The sequence below is a fragment of the Vombatus ursinus genome, unplaced genomic scaffold (genome assembly GCF_900497805.2).
Source record: "Vombatus ursinus unplaced genomic scaffold, bare-nosed wombat genome assembly UNPS02014812.1, whole genome shotgun sequence".
NCBI lineage: Eukaryota > Metazoa > Chordata > Mammalia > Diprotodontia > Vombatidae > Vombatus > Vombatus ursinus.
The window spans coordinates 105023174-105043880 of NW_020954590.1; the positions used below are offsets into that span (position 1 = coordinate 105023174).

At 40.1% G+C, this 20707-nt stretch overlaps 1 long non-coding RNA gene across 1 annotated transcript; it reads right to left on the bottom strand.

Annotated features, from left to right (window-relative positions):
• Positions 1–4788: 4788 nt before the first annotated feature.
• Positions 4789–20507, bottom strand: LOC114053765. Its single transcript, XR_003570419.1, has 3 exons — positions 20448–20507; positions 15185–15229; positions 4789–4928 (listed from the first exon to the last, which is right to left on the bottom strand). It is a non-coding gene; the product is annotated as an uncharacterized LOC114053765 (long non-coding RNA).
• Positions 20508–20707: the final 200 nt, after the last annotated feature.

Genomic DNA, 20707 nt, shown 5'->3' on the forward strand with positions numbered 1-20707 from the left:
TATAGGACTAAGGAGAAAATTTTCAGGCATACTTGGGGTACAAATCAACCAATAAAATTAAGATGAGGTTTATATATAAAGAAAAGAGTTTCTGTTATGAATATTGTTGGTTTGAAGCATGAGCCTTTTCTTTTCTTTAAATGATGGGAGCATTGTAACTGTTTTCTATTCCCTTGGTTTGTCCTTGGGGGTTGGTGGGAATGGAATCTAGTTAGCTAAGCCATTATACAGTATATGGATGGGAAACCACAAGCTGACCCTGCCTTCAGGTGGAGGTTCCATGATCAGCTTAGGGTGAGCCTGGGATTGGGAGAATGAGTCAATGACCTTCACCTAGACAATACTGGTAGAAATATCCCAAATTCAGTTGGCGTGTGTTCTGAATGAAAATGTGAGGAGTAGATCAAGAATAGGAATAGAAAGATAGGAGCAGATGAAGTAGCACCTGGATCCCAGCCTAGAAAAGAACACGAGTCCCAAACTGGCTAGGAGAACCTTAGTTCAAAATAAGTTTAGAAGGCTGAGGTTCCTTTCAGTCTGGGACTGGACAATTTAAAACACGCGCACACACACACACACACACACACACACACACATGTAATTTTCCTACCTGGTTACATTATTTCTGAATTTTTATATTTTCTATTCTATTATAAATAAAATCTAAGAAATACACAATTGCAGTCTGGAGTAAATGGAGACAGGGACTAGAATGTAAAGATTTGAATTGGTGCTGAAAAAGGGTGCCTAGCAATAATGATGGGACAGAGAAAGGAGGATCAGTAATTAAGGTTCCAGTGTGACAGGTCTCTGAAACTAAAGAGCCAAGCTGATTCTGGGAATAGAAAGACCCAGAAGGCTCAGTGCCCTGAACTTAGGTTCATTGATCAGGGAGGTTTATTAAGAAGTGAAAGATGAATGCCCTTAGGACCAAAATCAAGGTTTCCTGGATTCATTCAAAGAGAAGAAGCTGGAGGTCTTAGCAGCTAATTACAGGTCAATGAGACCCAAGGTTCAGAGTTGGTTCCTTATATTCAAAGTGTTACTTACTTTTCTCCATCCTTCCATATTATTTCTCCTTTTCAGTGGTACATAGTGAGCACTATGCGTGAGAGTCAGCAGGCTCTCCTATAGTGTTCTTTAGGATTTATTTTTCCAGAATCATCAACAATTTCCTTATTTTTCCTACCATATTTAGGTCCATGGTAGATAACAAGAATAAGACAGTTCACTGATCCCCATTTTGGTTGGAAATTGACTGTATCATCGGTTGAAAAAAATATTTACTGTGAACAGAGTCTTAGAAACTCACTGGGGAAAGAGCATGACCATCAAAAAAGGTAGCTTTGAGAAAAGTATATGGGACTTTAAAAGAGGCCTTCAATATGAGACACCTACAGAGAGTGGATTTGGATTCACCAGGCACAGCATAGATGACAAAAACAGGACTAAGAATTATGTAGGTTCAGAATCACAATCATGGGTTGGTTTCAGAAATTTGTGATGCAGAAATAGCCTAGTAAGATCATAAGTAATGGTGGATTCATTAAGTGAATTCTGGGGGGGGGAAATCCAATCATATCTGGTAGAATCAAGGAATTTTCATGTTATTTTTTTCAGTTGTCTTTCTACATGCAAGCCAGGAAAACCCTGGGAAACAATTAGAAAGTAGACAAAGTTTTACTTGGTGCCCTCCCACTGCCTTTCTCCCACTGCCTTTCTCCCACTTCCCAGTGCCATTTTTCTGTTTTCAGGCAACAAATACTGTCATAATGTTGTCTTCTTGGTTACCAAAACCCCTCACTATAGGGCTCCTCTTAGGTCTGTCATCCCTGGACTATACAGATGTCAATCAGTCAACAAACATTTTTGAAGCACTTACTGTGTGCCAGGCACTATGTTGTTTTGAAATTATCCTTTGCCCTATTCTAACTCTTCCACATAAAAATTCCGATTTCCTCAGTGCTGTGGGCTTACAGAAAGTGTGCTGGATTTGAGAGGACTTGAGTTTGAATCATTGCCTTGCTACTTACTCCCTATACAATCTCAAGCAATTTACTTAATTCTCTAGGCCTCAGGTTCCTCATGTATAAAATGAATAAGTTGAAAAAGAAGATTTCTAAGGTCCCTTTTATCTCTAGATCTAGGGGTGGGGAATCTGCAGCCTCGAGGCCACATATAGCCCTCTAGATCCTCAAGTGTGGCCCTTTGACTGAATCCAAACTTCACAGAACAAATCCTTTTATTGAGGGATTAATCATCTCTGATCCAGTTCCTATGAGATGACTCCCTCCTTGGATCATAGATTGATGTTAGGAAAAAAGTGATCTCAGAGCAGCAACTAACAACATTTTCAAATGAGCTAGGTCCAGCCTGGGGTGTGACCTGGTGGGGATGACTGGGAAGGGGGATCAAGAACACCAAAAGAAAGAACTATCGGGTAGCATAGGGAGGTCCATCGGGGCTGGGAGTGGAGCTGGGCAGAGGAGGAAATTTGCCAATGCTATCAGAGGAAGGAACTACACAGCTGGATGGAAAGTACTGTCAGCACCCACTAAATTTCCTTTCCTAGGACAAGCCTTGATAGCCTCACTCAAGTTATGACTTTTAGTGACATAATTAAGTTAGTACATGTCAATATGTGGATACTTTTTTTAAACCCACCACACAAAGCATTAATTCTCTCAGGAGTCTATATTTTAAAGGGGTCTTGCCTTAGCCCACAGGAATGAACCTCTACCGGTACAATTTCAGGCAGAGTAGCAGGTGGACAACAGAAATCTTTCTAGGCAAGGGTGCTTTGCCAGAGTCATTCAAATCACACGGGGTAGGCAATCACCTTTTCCACCCATAGATAGGAGTAGCTCTGTGAACAGTGCAAGCTCATAGATTGTCATATCCTTTTACAGTTATCCCTTCCACATTTCGACTTTCTCCATCACAGTTTTGATATATCACAATTAAATGGGAATTTTGGGGGAGTTTTGTGAAAGCTGCAGATGACACATGAAGGCCAGCAGATGACATAGCAAAAGTTTAGAAACTCGGAAATGTATAAAATATATGTATAGTGCTGTATAACATCAACATATTTATCTTTTAATACCATAATAATTCAGACTTCTTCTGGTATGAAGTGACGGCCAAAAAATTTTACGCAGGGGTGCCATGCTCCTAACCCCTCTGTGATGTGGAAGAGATAACTGTACTTGGTGATGAGGAGGGATGAGGAACTTTCAAGACCCATGTCATGAGATTTGGCAATTGAGAAATCATTGGTAACTTTAGAGAGAGCAATTTTAGCAGAGTGATGAGGTCAAAAGCCAGGTTTCCAGTGGTAGGGAAAGGAATGACTGAAACCCCTTTTTATCCCATGAAATTGTTATCCAGATTGTCACATGAATCCTACCTAAAGACCCTGTCCAAATTTTCTCTTTGTTGTTGTTGTTGAGTCTTTACATGTCCAACTCTTTGTGATCCAATTTGGGCTTTTCTTGGCAAAGATGCTGGAGTGGTTTGCTATTTCCTTCTCCAGCTCATTTTACAGATGAGGAAACTGAAGGAAACAGAGTTAAGTAATTTGCCCAGGGTCACACAGCTAGGAAGTGTCTGAGGCCAGATTTGAGCTCTGGAAGATGAGTTTTCCTGACTCTGTACCCAGCGCTATATCTACTGCACCACCAAGCTTGTCTTAATCCTAATCAGCCATTTGGATTTTCCAGATGTTGTCTTTCAGTCTCACAACATAATTGACTAACCCTCCTTTTCCAGTCATGCATGCCCTTGATAATGCTATTTCTCATGCTCAAGTCATTATTTGAAACATGTTGTAGTCTATTTATGCTGACTGTGAATTTTTCTGTTACCCTTTGGCCTTAATTTAATTCAACATTTTTTATGCACATCCTCACTGTACTCATTTTTTTTTGCACCTAAGCATGTTTGCAAGTCAAACTAGATGCTAGGAATAAAAAGCAAACATGAACCAGTCCCTGCCTTCAGAAAACATACAACTTACTGGGTTTAATAAGACACATGCAAAGAATAAAAAGTTGATACAATGAGTGAGGAAAGTATTCTAGGAATATTGAGGAGGGAAAAAAAAACACTAAAAGATGGATGGGAGGTGAGGGAAGGTTTCATGAAGGAGGTGGCATCTGACCTGAATTCAAAAATATGATATTCCAAAGACAAAGATGTGGAGGCCCTGCATTATAGGCACAGTGTCTGGGAAGGGAGGCAAGAGGATATGCATTTTTAACACCTACTATGGTACCACGCACTGTGCTAAGCACTTTTACAAATATTATCTCATTTGATTCTCATAACAACTCCGGGAAGCAGGTGCTATTATTATCCCCATTTTACAATTGAGGAAACGGAGGCAAACAGAGGTTAACCTGCCCACGGTCACACAGCTAGGAAGTGACTGAGGCTGGATTTGAGCTCAGATCTTCTTGACTCCAAGCCCAATGTATTATCTACTGTACCACCTAGCTGCCTCATACCAGGATGGGCCTTTAATAAAGCTAGAGATGAAATGCTGAATATAAATTATTTCTCATTTGAATTCTTTTGAGAACATGATATTCTATTAGTACAGCTATATGACATTGTTCAGAAGTACTGAAGAGATTTTTTTCAATAGTGTATAGTTTGAAGTAATTGAGAGCACTGTTTAATTTCCCAGTGTAATCCTTCTCAAGCTCCACCTCCTGCTTAATTTGGGGCCCAGATCATTATACATCTGTAACACTGACCAAGAAACATGACAAGAAATACTGATGGACAAATTAGAATGCCTTTCTATCTGTCCATCAGAGTTTGTGCAATGTGCATTTTTCATCCTCTTTGTTTTCCTAATGTAGATGATTAGTTTGATTTCTTGCATTTCTGTCCAGGAGTATCAGCTGCATTGATAATTGCACCTGCAAGTGAAGTGATATGTCTATTAGGACATCAGAATTGAACCAAGAAATAAGCACATCCATTGCTATTAGGTAAAATTGACTGTTTATTGGGGAAATGTGTGTATGTGTATGCATGCATGCATATGTATGTATATATATATATATATTTACACACATACATGCATACACATAACGTATATATGTGGGTATAGATGCATGTTATTTATGCTGAGCAGTCACCACCAAGCCCTGGGACTTCTGAACACTGGGATACATAGGTATTTTTGAATTTTTCATCAGTCAAAAGCTTCAGATGTGCTCTAACTGGAGAGACAAGAGGAGTCATAGCAGGGATGAGGCAGCTAAGTAGTTCAGAGGATTTAGCACTGAACCTGAAATCAGGAAGACCTGAGTTCAAATCTAGCTTCAGACACTTATTAGCTGTGTGACTCTGGGCAAATCACTTTAAATCATGGCTGCCTTGGTTTTCTCATCTGTAAAATGGAGATAATAATAGTACCTACCTCCCAGAGTTGGTGTAAGGATCAAATGAGGTACAATTTATAAAGTGCTTAGCACAGTACCTGGAAGATAGTAAGTTCTATATAAATGCTAGCTATTATTATTTATTATTATCTAACAAGAAACATGAGTCAATCAACATATATCAGTTAGTCAGAATATTAGAATATGGCCCAGTAGGGATGAAGTGTTGCAGTACAGGTCAACGCTAAAGACTGACCAGTTCCAATAAGGGAATCAAGTATGTCTGGCTCATGTAAACTTAGGAAACTATGGGAGACACAAAGCATACCACAATTCAAAGTTTGCTGCAACTCATAAGGCCACCACAGACTAATCTAAATACGTTTCTGTGGACTAATGCAACATTATTATGGATTTGTCTGAAGAAACCTTGTGGTACTATGGGACTCAGTGCAATTATAGTGCTCTTTTTTTTTTTTTTTTGACCTAGACCTGTAATGTTTTTTGGTGTAGGAAATCCTGGTGTCTGAGGCTGAATTTGAACTCAGGAAGATGAGTCTTCCTTACTCCAGGCTGGTGCTCCATCCAGTGTGTAAAATGCTTTTATTGATACAGATCAACAATTTATCTGTAACTTGTACTAGAGAGTTGACTGGGACACTGTGAGAATAAGTGACTTACCTGTGGTTTTAACAGCTAATCTGTGACAGAGACATCTAGGTGGCTCAATGGATACAGCACCAGCCTAGAGTCAGGAAGACTCATCTTCCTGAGTTCAAACCTGGCCTCAGACACCTACCAGCTGTGTGACCTTAGGTAAGTCACTTAACCCTGTTTGCCTCAGTTTCCTCATCTGTAAAATGAGTTGGAGAAGCAAATGACAAACCACTCCAGTATTTCTGCCACGAAAACCCCAAATGGGGTCACAAAGAGTCCGACGTGACTGAAATGATAATAAACGTGTCAGAGGCAGGATTGGAACTCAGAATTTTCTCACTCTATTCAGTTAGTCATCAGTCAGAAAGCATTTATTAAGCACCTACTATGTGTTAGATGCTGTCCTAAGCACTGGGGATACAAAGAAAGGCAAAAAGACTGCCCTCTCAAGGACCCCACAGCCCATAGAGGAGAAAACATCCAAATACCTATGTACAAACAATATATAGACAAAGTAATTTGGAGATAATCTCAAAAGGAAACCACAAGATTAAAGATAACTGAGGCTTCTTGCAGAAGGTGGGATTTTAGGTGAAACTTGAAGGAAGACAGGGAAATGAGAAGTAGAGATTAGAAGGGAGAGTATTCCAGGCATGGAGCACAGCCAACGAAAATACCCAGAGCCAGGAGATGAATTGCCTTGTCGGAGAAATAGCAAAGAGGCCAATATCACTGGATTTTGGGATGCAGTGGTTTTTCAGGATTTTCAGGGGAAGAGGGGAAGAATAAACAAGAAGATTGGAAAGGGAGGAAGGAGCCAGGTTAGGAAGGGCTTTTAAAACTAAACAGAGGATTTAATATTTGATCCTGGACTTCTAGCCACAACAACATGCTGCCTCTCTTCAATTAGTACATCATCTGCAAATAGAAGCATCAGAGCAGTGTGAATTAGTGTTATCAACAGGAAAACTTTTTATTTAATACCAGTGAGCAGTTGGGGGAGACTAGCATGTTAACGTTTAGCAGATAGCAGAACAAAGTTATCTCTACAGTTATACTTGTCATGGATTCTTGTATGATTCTGATTACACGTGTGAGAGGCAGCTTGTCTAAAGTGAGCCTTCAAGGCTGCATTTTGTTCTACTGAATCAAATGCTTCCTTAAAATCAATAAACAATAAATAGCATGGGATCTTGTGTCCACTGAACCTCTCATCTGTGTTACCATAAAAAGATGTTCAGCTTCAGGAAAATGGTCCTCGGAAGCCTGCCTGTTCTTTTTTCACATTTTTATTGAGGATATCCTTGATGCCTAAAAAGAATCTGCTCATAAAGATTTTATAGAGAAGAGAAAGTATGCATCCAGTCTGGCAGGTGCTAGTGTCTTCTCATTTGCCTTTTTTGGTGGAAGCATCATCTTCAATCTTTTTCAATCCTTTGGAATCTTCTTTTTTGTCATACTTTGATAATTGATTTGTGAGTGTCTTTAAAATTGTTGTTGCTGATAGCATGCATTTATTCTGTGTGAATCTTGGTCAGGTCTCACTTCTCTTCTAGGCCTCATCTTCTCAAATGCTATTGTCAGTCCTCCTTGGATATAGAGGTAATGAACGCCAAATATAATAATCCTACAATTGTCACTGATGAAAATAAGTCACTAAAAAAGAGCCGACTGATCTGTTTCATTTCATATTTCTTTGCATTCCTTCTGGTTTCACCTCTATGTACTCTCAAGAGAATCTGCCTTAGTTGGAACTCATGTCCATTTTTAAAGTATGAAGAATGAGGCTCAAAGACCAGGGAAATTTGTGCTAGTCACATAAATATTGAAGGCAGGAACTTTAAACAAAGAATTGAAGTAGAATGTAATGCCCTAAAGCAATTCTAGCTAAGGGCTTTTGTAACTGTACCTTTCCCCCTCCTATTAATTTTCATGAGAAACCAAAAGACTCTCAGGGTCGAGAAAACTGGGGTGTCAGATATGTGAATTTCTCTCCATGAATGTGTCCTGGACATACGTATTCCTGATATGGGAGTACATCTATATATGTCTCCAGACCCATGTGCACCCTACATATATGCCATTTCATGTATGTGCTTTAAGTTTGTCTACTCTTCCCACTGATAGCATGTGTATTTATGGGAGAGTGTATTTCAGGTTTATTAGGGGGAAGTTCTATTCCTGCTATTGTGCTATTTTTTAAAATGTCTTTTCTTTCAACTAATTAAATCCTATAGCTGACAAGTAAAAGTAAACAAATTGGTGGGGGCTCATGAGTTATGGATTTGAGTGTTTACAGATCCACAGAGTACCTAGAACCTGGAGTACATTTTTATGAAGAATCATATGTGAGTTATGAGTTGTCCCCACGTGCTATAAGCAGAAAATTGTTGTTAGCTAAGGATCACCTCAAATGGATAGTAGTGTAAGGAGAATACTGAGGATGAAAATGTACTAAGGAGGAAGGAAGAAGCATTTTTTCTTGAATATCTCATTCACTTTGTATTACAAAGAGCGTTCGGCTGTAGGTGAGGGCATTTTGGTCCAAAACCTATTGGTGGAATCAAATAATTATAGAGTTAGATGTAACCTTAGATAACATATCATTTAATTTAAGCCACTGACTTGGACAATACATGAATCTATTATATTTTTATAAATGGTCATTCCTTTGAGCATCATTAGTGACAGGAAACTCACTTCTTTGTGAGGGAGTCTATTCCATTTTTGTATAGCCCCAATCATTAGGAAACTTTCCCTTACATTGACTTGAGATCTACATCTGTATAAATTTCCATTTATTGTTATCAGATTCTACTCTCTTCATATAGCCTTATATTTTACACAGAAAATAGGAATTTTCCTTCATCTTTAAGAGCTATTTCTCAGAAGTCATGATTAGAGGTGTAGCCTATGGTTAAGCCTGGCCTGTTCCAATTCAATTCATTTCAATAAATATTGATTATTTTGGCTTCACAAGCTTAGCTTTCTACAACCCCCAGGGCAAATGGGAAAGCAGAAATCATCCCCAAATAGATTTGTGTCCAATGTAGCTTATACTGGTTTGTGTCTATTTCATTTTATATCAGCTGCCTATTCTTGGCATTATCCAGACCACGGCTTGAGTCCTGTATGTGGTATGGGGCTTACCATTTTAAGAGGCAAGTGGGCCTTTTGTGGAGGAGCAGAGGACATTAAGGATAAATTAAAGCAAAAAAAAAAAGACCTATATAGAAAGGACAAGGGATTTAAGGTCATTTCGATGATTTAGATCAGAAGGCCTTGAGGGGTGACTTAATAATTGTTTTTAAGCATAAGAAAGAGGATGCTGACCAGCTGTTCTCTATCTTCACTAAGGCCCAAACAATAGGAAATAGGCTTAAATTGCAGCAAATGAGACATGAGAAGCAGTTTACTGACATGAAGCCTGTTAAACACCAGAAGAGGAACCAAGAGAAAATGTACAATTTCCTAACTTGGGGATCTTTAAGAAGAGGAAAGCAATGGTCTGTCTTGGCTGGCTCTAATACAATGTCAGATATTTGGTCGATAGGACTGAGTTAAGTCCCTTTGTGCTCCAGGCAGTAGTATGAATTTGTCCACTGAGAACACCTCGAAGTGTAATGTGTGTATTGCTAAAAGGGCATTTTGCATTATCTCTTTGCTTAACTTTTTATCTTTCCCTCATGTCTAATAATGGATACGTTGGAAATATCTTTCACATAAAATATGCTGAGTATCTAAAATAAGTCACATGCAGTGGCATTATTATTAATTGTGTCTTAGTTCTATCAGAAAAAGAAATTCATAAACCAAAAATCATCTTTCCAGCTTTGCTGGTTATCTCTGCTTGATTAAAGGGAATGATACTCCATTTGTAAATGCATTTGGCAAACTTACCCTGCTATTGTTTCCATTATTTTGCAAATTACAGACATTGAGATGAAGGCTCTATAATTTCCTAGCTTTGCCTTTATTCCTGCTTGGAATACTGGTATTGCCCTGGCATGCATCCACTCTGCTGTTATTTCATTTGAATACAGCAAATTCTTTATTATGATTAACAAAGACTTCTGCTCCAATCCTCTTTGAATATCAGTCTGCTCATGGAGATTAGTTGATTTTGAGCCTTGCCGACTCCCTGAATCTCTCTGCTTCACTGATCTCAAAGACATTAGACAGCAGACAACCAAGTATTGCTAAATGACATGTTTTTTGTGTTTGCTCCTTTGAATCTTTTAATACATTAGGAATTTTACCATTGCTTGCAACTTTATTTCCTTTTCCCCATTCCTACTACCTAATTCTAAGTTCCTCCCTGACTCATTGCATGATTTACAAAAGCTGATAAAATCACATGGGATGTTGGGTATAACAGCTCTTGTTATAGACATTTTAAAATTTCTCTTTCCTTTAGCTTTGCCATCTTCATTCTTCCTCATTCAATTTATGTCTTTCCTGTGTTAAGTACATAGAATCATGAGGTATTGTGGCTTAGTCCATAGAGAGTTGATCTTTAGGTCTAGTAGTGCTGAGTTCACATGTGAACCCTAAGATATCATGGCTTTGTGGCCCTGGACAAGTCACTTAGCTCCTTAGTACCCCAGGCACCTTTCTAATACTCTAAGTGACAGAAGAGCTGGAGACCTACACTGGAAGAGGGAGTTTGCCATCAGTGACTTCCCTCATAGGGTGAAATCATAGGTCTGGAAAAAAATAACAAGTCATCCGACTCTGTTCTACACAAAGCACCTCAGATATACAGTTGTCTGTCCTCTTGTGGCTTTTGTCTATGGCCCACTTGTTTACCATTGTTCTAAAAACAGCTTCATTTTCTTAATGCCTTATATGGGCTTCTGCACAATAAAATTTATTTAGTGGCTTACAAGCCCAAGTGGTGCTAATTTAATTTTCTTCCCCTGGCATAAATCATATTTAAAACAAACTGCATTGAATGAAGTCTACCAGATTCTAAAATGCATGATTGCATAGTACAGGGACAAAGACAGTCACTTGCCTAGAGACCTGGGCAAATAGCTCTCTGCTATTAACTCATTTTTTCAGTCCTACTCCAAGAGGCAGAATCGTGTTGTATCTGCCAGTTTCTCCTAATTTTCCTAACAAGTTGCTGGAGAAAATGAAAGGGAAGTGGGGGTGGGTGGGAAGAGAGGTTGACTGAGAAGGGGGTGGTTAGGAGAAAGCCAGGCTTCATTCTGTAACCTCATCCCTCTATTGACTTCCTGTAAGGCTGAGGAACAATCAAACCCCAGTATCCATACAGCTTCTATTAGGCAGACAAACTGCACTTGTGATTCTCCTACCTCTCTTTTCAAACCCTTTCCTCTTAACTTTGCTTCTCTCTCCATCCCAAAGACTCAGTTACGAGTCCTCTTATGCTTGCTTTTCCCTCATTACTACTCAGATCCCCTAGATGTGGTGCTCTAAAAGGGGCTGCCCTCTGCAGAACCATGATCTATGGCTGTCCCTATGAATTTTTGTACCCAGGGCAAATACTATAAACTGCACTTGAGTCAAGTGGCACCAAAACAGATAACTTTTAGTTGAGGAAAATGTGGAGCAGAGGAAGGGGAGAGGATTTCATTTCAGCCTGCCATCTGATAACTTCCTATTTTAACTAATTATTCTTGTTAACTAGATATGAGTTCTATAGTTTCAAGTCTGAGGAAAAACTGCTAACATCTCAGCACCCTCTAAATTGGCACCCTGGGTCAGAGCTCTTGTTGCTCTAATTTAACCATGTCTCTATCTTGTAATCTGCACCTCTTTTTCTCTCTCTCTCCACTGTTCCCTTTACCAAAACAAACTTGTCCAATATTCTATTCTGTTCTCAGTCAGCTCTTCCAATAAATGAATCCCCTTAAGGTTCTGACAATTAAGTGAGCATAAGGCAGACAGTGACATAGGGGAAAAACTCCTAGGCTGAGAATAATGAGACTTGAATTCTAATTCTGGCTCTGCTATTTACTAGTTATGGGATTTGGGGTATCTCACTTAACCTCTTGGGTTTAGTTCTTTTATATTTAAACTATTTTTAAAATATGGAACTCCTGAGATTTATATACATTTCAAAATCCAACAAGAAGAGTGCTTAACAATAGAATTCCAGTTGACATGACAGGATAGTGGGGAAAAATTTTTATTGTATTGAGTCCATAAGATCACACTGTTCATGCTTACTGGATACCAAAAAAATTATAATTATATTAACTCAATCAACCTGAGACCCTGGGAAAACAGTGGCATTTGCCCATAAATTCCAAGGATGATGCTTTTTTGTGTTTCTTAGGATGGCAGCCTTGATGCCAAATTGTAGCAAGACTCAGCCTCATCAGTTATTGTTGTCCTAAAAACAAGGTCCTTACAGACAAAATTGAAACTTTCCACCAACTGTCTCCACTTGCCTATTTGCCCTTGTCTCTTGCTGCGCTGCTCTGATGAGCAGTGTAGGTGTCTTTATATTTCAATCATTTGTGTTGACTTGGAGTTATTTGTGTTTGCCTTGTCTTTTTCTTGTTGTTATCATTATTGCTGTTGTTGTTGAGTTGTTCCAGTAGTGTCCAACTCTCCATGATCCAATTTGGGATTTTCTTGGCAAAGATATGGGAGTGGTTTGCCATTTACTTCATCATTTTACAGATGAGGAAACTGAGACAAATAGGTTGAGTGACTTGCTCAGAGTCACACAACTACTAAGAGACTGAGGCCAGATTTGAACTCAAGAAGATGAATCTTCCTAACTTCAGGCTTGCACTCTGTCCATTGCACCACCTAGTTGCCACCTTGCCTTGTCTCACTGGTTAGAATAATTTTAACTTCTCAAGATTAGGGACTAAGTCTTTTACTACTTTTATATTATCCATGGTCTAGAGGGCTCCTTTTACAAAGGGCTCCAGCTCTGGGTGAGAGAGAATTTGTGTTCATTCCTATGGAAGCCTGAGTCTTAAAAAAAAGAGATGCAGGCTTTTTCTTACCCTCTGGCTCATTCATCCCTACTCCAGCTTGTGCCAGGAAAATATTATAAACAAATCTTGGATACGGCTCATATTTAGCATCTTCTCTAAAGGGATATTTAAGGTCCCTTCCAGAAAAAAGTATAAAATATTTTATCAGGTAGAGGATAATTATTTATTCCTACCACCTAAAAGATTCATGCAAGTGCATTAACAAGTACATAAAGCATGATGTAGTAATCCATCAACTAGTATATTGTCATGAAAGGTAAAGGCACAAATATTTCTCATTCACCTTAGACCTACACTGTGAAACTCCTAAGTCCCGATGTCCTGATAAAGTAGGGTATGGCTTAGGTTTTCTTAGTTCTTTCAGATGCAGTACCCTCCTGGAAGTGATGCTTCTCCTCCAAGAAATGGTTCTGTTGTGGGAATCGGAACCCCTAGCCCCTTGAACTCACAAGATTACCACCAGGCCTGGAAATGTCTGTTTCTCAGGAAAGCTGTTTGTGACCTGGGCTGAGGGAAAGAAATACAAAACAGAAGAAGCAGCCAGGGACTTCAGGTTCAGGGACTTTAGCCTCAAACTCCCCTAGGCAAGCACAAGTTCTCGCTGCCACGTACCTGCAGTTGCCATTACTGTCAGAGGAGCGGGGGAGGGGGAAGTGAAGGAGAAAGAACCCTCCCTGCCACCTGTAGCTTTCTAGATATCCTAGGGAGAACTGGAATTGGTTTTATTCCAACAATATAACCCATAGAACAAGTGACTTTATCTAGCTCAGTCAATCTTCTTTGACACACCTTCCAGTTATGGGTACCAAAAAGGGATTGCTGTGTCATCCCAAAGCAAAGCATCTCTCCTTTAGCAAAAGGTCACTTTAGCAAGAGGTCCATCTCCATGGATCCAAAACACATGCTCCATGGGATCACCGCTGATAAATTTATAACTACACAATAAAATGGGGCACATGGGGTGCTTAGGAAGGACCAGCACCCCTGGTGTAAGGGTTTGCTGACTCCTTTTCAAGTCTGCTTGTGTACCTTTGGTGTCCACTAGTGACTAAACTCTCACCTGTGGATCTAAGAAGCTGCAGCATGCTCAGCAGCCATATCCCTGTAAAACCATCTCAGCAGACAAACTAAATCACATTAAGGGCAACTGACAGACCTTAAACCCATCTCCTCTATCAGGCTACATAGCAGGCTTGGATTGCATTGACTTCTCACCCTGGCCTCTTAGAATCCATAGATACCTTCAAGGCCTACCTTAGGTATTACTTCCCATGAAAAGCCTGTTCCAATTGACCTAGTTGTTAATGCCTCTTTCTCCTTCATCAGACTATCTTGAATTTGTCTGTTTATATAATGTAGCCTCCAGTAGACCTTGTTATCTTCAGCACCTAGAACATTGCTTTTCATTTAATCAGTGTTTGCTGAATGAATGAAATAACCTTTGTCCCCATCTTGACTTCTCAAAATGTTAACCATCCCTCAAGTCCTAGTTCAAATGCTACCCTAGCCATAAGTGATTCTCTCCCTTCTCTGAATTCTCACAGTATTTTGGCCTGTATCTTGGGCCATCACCAGTCTTCTTGACTTTTGTCCTGCCACTGTACTTCATGACCCTGGAAGAGAGAGTGAAGCTGATGACTTTGTGCAACTCTTCCTTGCTTAAATCCAATCCACTGGCAAGTCGAGACATCACCAATCACATCATGATGTCATTGGTCATCTTTGAAAATGAAGGATGAACAACAACAAATAATCATAATAATAAACACAGGAAACTGTTGGTTTTCTTTTTCTTGTTGTGACCAGAAAGTTCCTGTTACCTAGCACTTCATTAACTGGTAGCTAACCACAGAGCGTGCATCTCAGAATCCACATCTAGATTTGATTCAGGCCCACCTTGAAGATGCCATAGGAGTGGGGGGATGTGTGGAAGAATTTGTCTCAGCTCTGAAGATGTGGAGGAATTGGACCAGAAGTTGAAAAGCTCACTTTCTAATAGAGTGGTCCTGAACCATCTTTGGATTTGAGGGCTGGGAAAGGGAGATCATTTTTAGATATTTCCCCTAGCATCTAAAAGAATGCACAATACTGTTGATTGACTGCTCAGATAGAGTAAAGAAGAGCATCCAGAGTGTTAGGCATGCTTACCTTGGGCTAGATTTTCAAGAGAAGTGTCAGATATCCTCAGGAGTCCTAGGAATGGGATAAACAGCCATTTATCTCTGCTACTTTTGCCTTAGTCCTGCCTGAAGGCAGAGAAGACATGAATATTTGCCACAGTGGATGTAATTTTTAAAGTTAGAGATCAGCTGCCTTTTCTTGGAATATCATATTAGACATTTGTGTGGACCCCTGAATTTTCTGATGGGGAAATGGCAAGAAATAGGCACCACTCTCATTGCTAGCTTTTCAGGCTGAGCAGGGCTGACATCTGTAAACTGGAGGGCTAGATTTCCTTGTCAACATCCATTTGCCTTTCCAAGTCACATGAGTGCAGGCAGACAGTGATGAGTCATAGCTAAGTGAGAGCCAAATTAAGAAAATACAATCCATCTATTCCTTCAAAATTAGATTTTTGGAGAAGGTTTTACTTCTCTCAGAATCAGCAAGAGCATCCTAAATGACCGTCACATTACTTAGATAACACTAAGTGGCTTTTCCTTTATTCATAAATAATCACTCAGGATGGTAACTTCTTTCTCCTTTACCAGAAAACCACCTTGAAATTTGGGAATTTGAACCTACTTAACTTAAATGGGCCTGATGCTATTCTCTTACTTTCCTTTCATCACTTGCTTTTGATCAGCATAACAAATTGTATCTTAAAATACATCAACATCTCAAAAGATCACATTGTTCTGCTTGCTCCCAGAGGCCAGAACCAGAATTAATGGGTAGAATTTGCAGAGAAGGAAATTTCAGCACAATCTAAGAAAAATTTTCCGCAGAGTTATAGTGGTCCCAAAGAGAAAGGGATGTTCGGTTCCCTCATTGGAGGTCTTCTAGTGGAGGCTGGATGGCTGCTTGCCAGGGAAGTGGACTTCTTTCAGGGATGGTTTGAATTAGATGGCCTTCGAGGTCCCTTCCAAAGGCAGGCATATTCTTCTGATAAGAGTTTGAACCAACTTATGATACTCCTTAAGATATCTCCTAGGCATATTCTAGTACCAAAATCTACTGAACATTAGTGCTTCATAAATTGTTCTTGCAAATTAGTTGGAAAAAAAATTGATCCATAAGCTTCAGTGACCAGCTTGTTTTTCAAGAGGAGCACAGAAAACAAAATTAGTGAAATTAACATTCTGTCTTCAAGGATTATCTTTCTTTTTGCTTGTATTTATATCCCCAGCCTTTAGCACAGTGCCTGGCACATAGTAAGAACTTTATAATGCCTTTCTCATTCCATTGCTCATTTGTATTCAACCCAGGAGTGAGTGAATAGCTCTTTGATAGATAGCTCTGCAGAGTCCCCAACTCTCTACCAGTTTTATTGATTTATTTCTTCACGTAATTTTATCAGAGCCATTCTATCTCCTTTGTTGGTACACTGATGTTCCAACACAGCTGCATCCACCCTTTTGACCCATAAGACTGATTAAGGCAGTAGGAGAAGAGGGTTGACATCAGACAGAGTGTGTGGCATTTGAAGGAAAAAAAAAGCCAGGTATTGAGAGAGACATGATGATACCTGAGGACTGTCACCTTGTGACTAACAGTATTAGACTTAGGACAGTCAGGCAACACCACAGGGGTGTTAGCCTTTGGGGCATTTGATTAGGGCTTTGTTTCAGTGCTGGGGTTGCAGGAACAGACAGAGACATAAAACAGGCCTCAGACTGTGGTTTATAAAGCCCTGGGAGAAGAGATGCTAGGACATGTTCTTGTTTGCCCATGCAGTTACAACTGGAAAAATTGGTCACATTTCTGCAGCCCTCTGTAATCTAGCTGTGTTTGCTACTTGTGTCCATGATTAGGAGATCTATAATAAGAAACTGAACGTTCAGGTTGCGCTCTCTGCTGCTCTTGTGCTACGGCTGGGAGACTGAAGAGAAGAGAGGGGGACCCTAGCCTAAAAGAGTTTTGTGCCTTCAGGGAAACTGGATACGTAGAGTTGTTGAGAAGTGTATGTTACTTACAATTAATGCTTCTACTTTTTTTTTTTTTTGAGAGGCAGTTGGGGTTAAGTGACTTGCCCAGAGTCACATAGCTAGTAAGTGTTATGTGTCTGAGGCTGGACTTGAACTCAGGTCCTCCTGACCCCGGGGCCAGTGCTCTATCCACTGTGCTACCTAGCTGCCCCCAATGCTTCTACTTTTACTGTGCATTTAATATTCTAATTAAGCTGTGTGTTTATATTATGACCATGAACGAATAAATAAATAAAGGAACATGATGGGAAGAATAAACGTGTATGGCTAAGTAGATGGGGACCAAGCCAGAAATTGAATGTATCAGGCTTATTCTAGGACATGACAGAGACGTAGCAGTTCAGGGGGTTGGGGGTATTAGGGGAGTATAAGAGTAGCTTGGTCAAGTTTGACAGAGTAGTAGGATGAAGCCTTAGACAAAAGTACAAATATCCATTCTTATTCCTACCACATTTGGGATTTTGATGCTGTCTCCTTAATGGAATGTAATTAAGTACCCTTACTCTTGGATACTCACTGGCAATGCATTGAGGATAACTAATTGAGACTTGGCTCACTTAGAATTGAGCTACACTCTTGGACTTGGACCTTTAAAAGGGAACAGACAAAGAATTGAAGAGAACGGACTGAGGCCAGAATACACATAGAGAGCAGATATATTGCTGAGGGAAAGGCACAAAGCCTCTTATCTTTATAGTCTCCTCTCTTCCCCCCATCTCCAGGGGTGTGCTGGTAAATGTTTAACAACCAGCTGTGTGTCTGTGGGGAGAGGCAAATACCTTCCCAAGACCCACTTTGAAGTTTAATCTGCATTGTTAACATTTTCCTGATCACTTTCTTAAATCTAGACAATCAATAAAACAATAAATCAAGCTCTGGTTTGTAGCATTTCCTGATTTCCAAGGTATAAATGCTCCCACTGAAAATTTAATACTGGCTCTTCTGAGCTTGGTTTGAGTTAGTTACACCACAGCCCTGCCCACTCTTCACTCCAAAGAGAAGTGAACCTCTCTGCCCCAAAGGTAACATCTATGACAAAGCAATGTCAGAATGGTGAAAGAATTCCTGGACAAGGAATCACCCAGTGGAAGAGTTTTTGAACCAAATATCCTGCAAAGACGAGGAAGAAACATGTGACTGTAAAGCAGAAATGGTTGTGATTTGGGAGGAATTTAGACGGAATTTGTCTTCTATTAGTATTGTGAGCTAGAAGGAGATCAAGTCACTTTCCATTTTCTGGAGAGCCTCAATCTTTTAAGTCTCGAAGACCATATAAGTCCATGGGTGGAAGGTTAGGTCCTCTAAGAGAGGGAAGGAGAATCATCTTGAGTATTTATAGACTCATATACGATTCCTTTGCATTTTGCATTTTCTATGGGGTAAAACAAAGCTTGCTGTGCATTTCATGTGGTGCTAGCCTGAGTGCTTCCATGGACATTCTGGGTGGGGGTAAGATGATCCAAATTCTGATGTTTCCCAGGGAAATAGTTATTGAGTACATGAGTCTAAGAGAGTGGTTTGTGAAAAGCATCCTCACAACTGAATCTGACCAATTAAACCCAGAGCTGATGTTCTAAGCTACAGGTTATGTAGTCCTTTATACACCCCACTTATTTTACATATGGAAAGATCAGAGCCCAAAGAAATGAAGAGGCGTACCCAAGTTCTCATAGTGAGTAATTGTCAGACCTGGGGTTCATACCTAGATCCTGTGCTTACAAACTCAGTCCTCTTTCTACTACACCTGGCTGACTCTTCCAAGAGCAAACTGTGGCAGTGGCCACCAGTCCTCATGCCATCTTTAGCATGCATGCTATAATTGCCAATCCCTGCCCTGGAACTATTCAATAGTTTTCACACCTATCTTGTGTTAGTCATTTTCAAAGGCTAAAGATGGGGGAAAGGACTATCATAAGGATAAGTTGAAAAGAAGGAAAAGCATACAGAGAAGTGGGGAGCAGAGAAAATGGAATGGGTCCTTCTCTAAACAGGCTATCATGTAGACTGAGGGAAGGTAGGGACTGACTACCTGTGCTTATATGGGAGGGAGCTGGAAGAGAGGGGGTGTGGGAAAGAAGGGTGTGTTTTGAATGTGCTGAGAAATGGGGGTAAAATGCTGACTTGATCATTAAAATCAAAGCCAGTAGACTTGTTCACACAAAATCATCAGGCATCAGCCCGGTATCTTTGCTGAAATCAGGGTTCTGATGGACAGCTTGTTGGAAGATGGCCCACAGCTCACAGCTGACTCACTGTCTCCAGCATGACTTCGCAAGTCTCAGTGTCAAGATGAAGGCTTATTGTTCACTAAATGGGGTGATAGCTGATATATGACCAAACCTCAAGAGGAAGAATCTTTCTGCCTTTCATTTCAAGGGGTCTCAAGGTATGATATAAACTGGGTGGGAGGGCATTTTAATTCATCCACTCAAATCCTAGAGACAAGCAACCTGGCATATAAGAGATGGTAGGCTAGCCTCAGTTAGGAAGACCTGGTTTCAGGTCTTACCTCTGATACCTACTGGCTGTGTGACCCTGAGGAGCAAGTTGCTAACCCTCAGGTAACCTTCCGGCACTTGGTCTTGGGGGAAATTTCCATAACAAGGTATTTCCTACACATTAAAAACAAGTTCAGGCCAAACCCCCTCTCCCCCCAATTTCTAGTGATTGGTCCCTTTGAAGTGTCTGTGATTTATCACACTCAAACAACAAAAACAACCTTCCTCCCTCTACTTTATTTTTCTCTAGGAGAGGGAAGAAAAGCTGTACAGAAACCTACCTCCTAATTAATTACCTCTTCCCTTGCTCCAAGATACTACAAGGAAATCATTGAAATGCTTGTTTTTGTGAAACCACTATCTCTCCTTCAAAGACAGTTTCTCTCTGCTGTTTCAACTCGGGTCATGATCTCAAGGATTAGTTACATAGTAGACCCCTTTAAAAAGCCCAAAACAAAGCCTTTCCTGGGGACTCTTTAGAGAAGAGAGCAGAGTAATAGGAAGATTATATTGTAATTGCTCAAAGGGAATAATAAACTTCTATTTATTTATAAAGCAACATTTCTTAAACCACGGTTTCAAAATCAGAGCATGATGAATGCTTCTGCCAACCAGTTCCTGCTTCATCTTATTCCCCCTCACCCCTAAAAAAAACCAAAACAAAACCAAGCCCCAAACTCACAGAGCAGAACAAATTTGAGTGTTTCTCATCCAGCCAAGTTTTTAGAGCTTCCACTTCAAAAGGGCATGTCTAAAGTTACTTACCCTAAGACCAGTAAATCCTGAGGAGGAAGAAGGAAGGAGAATGTCAGCTCACAGTCTCATTTTTTCTCAGCTAAGTGACTGTTTTTTGCTGACCTGTCAAATTAGAATGTGCTCCTTCCTGACAACATTTCAGACATGGCTTTGGCAAGTATTTTGGAACAGGAAAGAGTCCTGTTTGCTCTCCAAATACAGGCCTCTTAGGCCCTGATTCTCTCAACATGCATCCTTAGCTTGGAGTGTCCCCTAATGACTGAAAATTG